This window comes from Cottoperca gobio, chromosome 3, assembly GCF_900634415.1.
Source record: "Cottoperca gobio chromosome 3, fCotGob3.1, whole genome shotgun sequence".
Classification (NCBI taxonomy): Eukaryota; Metazoa; Chordata; class Actinopteri; order Perciformes; family Bovichtidae; genus Cottoperca; species Cottoperca gobio.
Window position 1 is genome coordinate 25,237,512 of NC_041357.1, and position 6,368 is coordinate 25,243,879.

Consider the following 6,368-nt stretch of genomic DNA (forward strand, 5'->3'; position numbering starts at 1 on the left):
TACTCCTGCAGGTGTGGTTTATGCCATTCTGAAACTGTGCGTCCTCTACTTAGGCCTGATTTGTGTTGTGTTGCACCTTACAATACATATATTAATGTTACCTGAATAAATAAACATCACAGAGTGTATGTGACATGTCTTCCTCCCCCCCCTCTACTTTCTCTGCCCTCTTCCTCTTTTGAGGATTTCATGTGAACGAGTTGCTCCCAGCTTTCCCTTTTCCAGCGCCACTTGTGTGGCTGCCTCCTGAGGTTACACTATGCTTGTCTGGATACAATGTATTATCACTCGTCCATCCCGCCTCATATCCCCACTGTTTTAGACAATCAACCCCCCGACTTCAACCTCTGCGGATGTTCCCCGTTCTTCGTTTATCCATTCATTTCTCTTCTCTCACAACTTCCTTCATGTCTACTTCATTTTTTTGTCCCCACTCTCTCTCTTCTTGCCCTCTCCTCTCAATCTCTCTTCATATTGCTTTTTCAAATGCTCTGTACAAACCATCGGCTTCATTAAAGCTAAGCAACCCCCCTCTCCCCTCCCAACCCTCCTCCCTCCGTCTAATAACTAGTAATGGCGGAGATTTGTTCTGTGGAGCCCCAAGCTATCGCTTTTATGGCTCTAATTGTTTTCTTCTCGCTGCGTTTACTTGTAAGAACTGCTGTCGATGTGAATACAATTTGGGCCACAGCAGGGAAGCACATTGAGCACGCGCTTCCAAGACCTATCTCAAGACTCTCTACAGCTGACGCACAGTCAAAAGCGGAAGCTAATTACACCTGATACTTGTGAGGGGTGTTGAATGTGGAATGAAGCTGAGGAGAAAAAAAGAAAACGGTGGTATTTAGTTCCTATACAGCTACGATTATTCTCCTCCTAGATTCAGAATTATATTCTATTTATATATATTAATAGTGACAATAGATCATTCTTATTTGTCCTCCACATTTAATGTCCCTTCCTCCTCCTCCAAACCCCCTTTTTTTTGTATGTCAACCACTTCAATAGTAGGGATTAACATTTATATACTCTCTCTGTCCAAGGATATAATGAAACATGTACACTTTTCATTTCAAGCTCACTTCCATCAAACAGATGCGTACAAACCAGCATAGCACATATTTGATCTAGGCTTGTGTAAAAAGAAATCCGACACAAATGATACTATAGCAATTAACTGTTTGATGTAAGCTGCTTTTTCATTTTAATTTTGTGGCCACAACTGATCAAAATGATAAAACCACGTTTTCCACTGTATTCATCCTCTGACATGTTTATTCCAATAATGTTCCTCTATCTCTCACTCACTACTGCTAGACCTATAATGAGGAGCAAACAGTAACATACTCGCTAAAGGTAGAGGGAAAAGTACTATTCAATATATCACAAGACCGTACTATAAACGCGCAGGGACTATCTCGCTCCGAGAACAATAGACCAGATCCTAACATAGCAGTATGTTAACCGATAAATCTGACTGACTGGGCACACTGAATTGAATGACAAAGCATATTATCCTTGTCCTCTTCTCGCCTTGCTTTTGTCTAATCTTAACTCTGGGCAGTCATTCGCTCATTCAGCAGTGTCAGGCTGTATAAAGAACCAAACTTTCCTTTTAGCTTCTCTGTTTTTTTCTCCCCCTTGCAATCGCTAAAGTGGGGATTTCACTGCCATCTGTAACAGATAGCACTGCAACAAACCCAGCCTGAGCATCGCTTTCTGCAGCCAAGGCTAATGGCCTGGCCCTTCACCTGTGTCAGTTAATTGGCAGGGCACTGGATAATCATAGGTCTATCAAAAAGCTTTCAGCTACAACCATGAGCTAACTGAGGCCAGTTAATCAGCTGGATTATAGAAATACTTATTTTTTCTTCCTGGTTTTGTATGTTTGTTTTTTTCCAGTGTTTTAATCCTGTGTAGTGTGTCTAACCAACTCCGCAGAGGGGGAACCTCAGACAAATCCAAATAGAAAGACTAGCTACGTAGGAAAGTTGGGTTGGACCTTCCACCCTGTTGACCTCACATGCATGACTTTGACCATAGGAGCACAGAGCACTCCTCACGCACAGCTGTAACAACGGCGAAGCGAAAGAGGAATGATGTTGGGTGGTGCTGCTTGTTGGAATTGTGAAACTATACGGTAACATATTAAAGTCAGTGGTATAATTAAATAGTCTTCAGAGGAAAGTTGACGATTGATGTTCATTATAAACACTTATGTGTCCTTTATACCAGCAATTAACTACATTATGTTGGGATTAAAACCATTTTTTTATTTTATACAATTGGCTTTTAACTGAAAAGCAAATGTTTCACAACCAGTCGAGAAAATAATCGACGGAGAAATGGTTTGTTCGTTTTTTGTAACGTTTTTCCATCCATCATTTGAAAGATTACACACAAAGAAGGACAACATAAGCCTTCCTCCATCTCTTTTGACTATTCTGAAATGCGAGAGTACCAATATGAAATGGGATAAAAGGAAAAATAATGTGCCATGCATTTCTCCCCAAAATAAAGGCTAAATTGTCCTTCCATAGATTGAGAGTGTTGGAAAACGAAAGCCTACGAAAACTGTAGTCCTCTCGTGCAAAATAGGGCCCTGGCTTTCAGTCAAATGAAAAAGCAATAGAAGATGAGTGCTGGCAGCAGCTGAAAACAGCATTTCCATTTAGGAGCCACCCCCATTAGGCCTGAAAATGTGTGTTCTCCTGTGCGTTTAGGCTTGTGTTGTGTGTGTTGTGTGTGTGTGTGTGTGTGGCTGTGTGTGTGTGTGTGTCGGAAAGACACGGCGAGAGAAAAAACACCATAAGACTATCTGTGTTGATAGAATGCGTGCTGCTTTTAGACGCTTAACTGGTGTGTTTTAATCCCGAAATCCACACCGGGTTCATTCTTGAACTATCCAACCACCTGTAACAAAGGCTTCTCTTCTACTTACCCCCCACACTCCCCCCACTCCCCTGGAGAACAGATTTGGCTCCAGCATAGTCTGTTATTTAATCGATGACTCAAGCTTTATTACTGAGTGATGTAGAGAGACAGGCTTGGGGAGATGGAGCCACAAACCTTACTGCTGGGCGGTGAGGCCGGTGAGTTGGCTTTCGTTAGCTTTGGGTCAGCCCTTTTCCAAAACAACAGACGTGGTGCGACTGTTGTGGGATTCATTTCCATCGGGATTGGTGTTTCTTGTTCCAAATCCATAAAAATAAAAAGCATCTTAATCCAAGTGTTGTATGCTCAATTATTTTGCTCTATGAGTATTCAAAAGTCTTAGTAACCTCTTATCAATATCAGTGCTTGAGCAAAGTCCATGCTGCTTCAAGCACATACTGCACAGTACGATTGCTTAAATAAAGTACTGGGATATCTCCAGAAATCAGCCACTTTTGCAAGTTTCTAAAGAAAACTACCTTTAAAATAGTCTCCCCTATTCACTAATCCAGGGAATCTTTTCTTGTTTGTTTTTGCACGAGGCAGACATTTCAGCGAAACGCACGTCTCAACCCACTATTAACTCTTTTATCATCTTCCATCTGTTGAAGTTGACATCAGCTTGATTAAACATAATGAAGTTACCACATGTTCAATCCCACTATGAGAAAAAAAAACTGCACACCACATTGAAAAAGAAAGGAAAGTACAACCACAGCCTCTGCTCGCTCAACTCATTTTTTACTTTCATTAATCACCATTAATCCCATGTTTCCATCACATTCTGACATGTATCACTTGCTTTTGTGTTTACTCTGTAAGGCTGTAAATATACTCAAAAAGTCCTTTGTTGTCATAATGAGAAAAGTACTGTAATTCCTTTACCACCACTGGTACCTTTCCTTTTCTTACCTCATTACCTTAGTAGTCCCTGAATTCCAAAAGTCAGTGAACAACAAAGACTGTGAGACCACACGCCATTGATTCCACAATATAAATACTTGTATCGTGAAAACCTCATATTGCATTCTTCAAGGTGACTCCTCGAAACAAGAATTTGAGGAGGAGTGGACCTTATTTCGTTGGCCCATTGAATCAACGAAACACCTTTCGTGTTTTGATTAAGGGAAGTTTGAGAGAGAGCGAGAGAGAGAGAGAGCGAGAGAGAGAGAGAGCGAGAGAGAAGAGAGAGAGAGAGAGAGAGAGCCAGAGAGAGACAGAGAGAGAGCGAGGAGAGAGACAGAGAGGAGATCGGAGAGAGAGAGCGATAGTAGAGAGAGACGAGAGAGAGCGGAGAGAGAGAGAGGCAGAGAGAGAGAGAGAGAGAGAGACAGAGAGGAGATGACATGATGAGACTGCGGAGAGCGAGATGACATAGTAGAGCGAGAGCGCGTATAGAGAGAGATGAGAGAGAGAGAGAGAGAGAGAGAGACTGCATGAAAAAATGAGCGAGGCCAAACAACATATTTAGCTCTAATTAATGTGTTTTTTCAGTGTACTGTTAGTACACTAAAACACATTAATTAGGGTTAGAGCAGTTAATGCATTTTAGAAACTAACCAAATTGTTTTCATTATAGTGGTTGAAATACTCTTTACATTCCAACAGCAATCAATAAATCAAATGCTCTGACAATGAAGATAGAAACTCTGGTACCTGTGGCTGTCGCAGGACTGTAATTAGTCTGTCCAATCATTTCATAAAAACAGTATTAAAGGAACAAGTGACAGGTGAACCTGATGCTGCATCGCTGGAAGGTGCTCAGGTCGAGATGGCAATTATATCTTCTACAGAGAAAACTCATATGACCTCAACACAATCAGAGGAATACTTATTGTGTACTAAAATTGATCACGTGTCATGGCTCAGTTCTGATTTCAAAGTATGAAAGGGTTTGTCCTGGGTTAAAAGAAATGTATATTTTTGCCAACTAGAGTTAACGTGGCCCCGGGAGTTCTTCTCAGTTATGATAATAGTAATTTGTACATTTTGTAAATCGGCTGCAGCTGTAGGCTACAGGCGGGCAAAAGTCTGTGGCCTGCCCTCTAACAGTCAGCTCTTATTACCTCAGTGTCTCTGTCCCTGCACACACTGCTGCTACCTACTGCCACCACTGAAACAAAGGAGGTCAGCGTACACAGGAGGACCGAGCAGAGGCAGAGGAGGCAGCAATACGTTTTATTATGAGTAAGAGTAAAGAAGTTAAAGAGTGAGGGAAGGGACCATGTGGGTAGAGCGAAAGAGGAGAAAAAATAAACTGCTAAATCAAGAGAAGAAAGAGTAACACTATAAATATATGTATGTGCTGCGAAAGAAACAAGAAAGTCAAAAGAGGTGTAACTTGGTCAAAGCTCAACACAAACGGGTAAACCCTGGATGAACACGTCAGCGGTAATGGAACAGATGGAGGCCTTAAATGCCGAACACTCTCGTCTTTTATATAGTTCAAGTGAGTTGAGTGACTCGTGATACGAACGGACGACCACCTTGACTGTGAAACTCCAAAGGTGATAATATATTTCAGGAAGTAAAGAAAAGCAATAATCCTTTCAGCTTTTATTGGAAGACTGTGAAAAAAGAAAACGACTGTGGATTAGCAAGTGGGCTAGAATAAACAAAAGGTAATGAAAAATCACAATCGGCCATAATCCCAGCCAAAAGCTTTTTTTATTTTTTTATTTTATTGCTTTTTCCCAGCCTTTGAGTGGATTACTAAAAAAAGAAAAGAGGAAGCCCAGTATGCAAAATGCTGGCACAATGGTTCAGCCCACTTGTGTCCATTGCTCTGGCCTCAGTATACTTACAATGCTTTTAAAATCATGAATTCATTAACCACGTCTCTACTCAGCATAACTTTTCACAATAGGATAATAAAAGTCAAAAGCAACTGTAGAAGTTTTTGAAACTAACCATGTGTCCACATTCACATGCGTAGGCTTTTTCATTCTCCAAATGGCTGTATTAAGGTTAAATGTTCAAGGGGCCCCCGTGTGTTCCAAGCATATGTGTGTGTGTCTGTGTGTGATATATAGCCGTATGCCGTTGTATGTTCATTGTGCTCTAAATGGTAATGCAGCAGAGTCTTTCTACAGTGAGTAAACGCACAGGGAGTTTCCCACCACAAGCCTGCCAACTCCTCTCAGCCAGCCCCAATGGGTTATCAAAGCAGACACTTGGCAACCTACTTTCCGAAGCAAAGCATCTGCCCATTCAGAGGCAATGGGGCTAATGTCAGACTCTATCATTCTTACGTTCAAAATGACCTTGGCATCAGCATATACAGCAATAACTGATGCACAGGTTTTAAGCGCAAGAGAGGGGAAATATAACTGCAAATCAATTCAAGTTTCAACATAGGTCCTTGTGACAGCCATTACTAAAACAAAGTCACCTTCAGAGCAAGCAGAGGTGGCCATTACTTCTTTAAGAGGTGA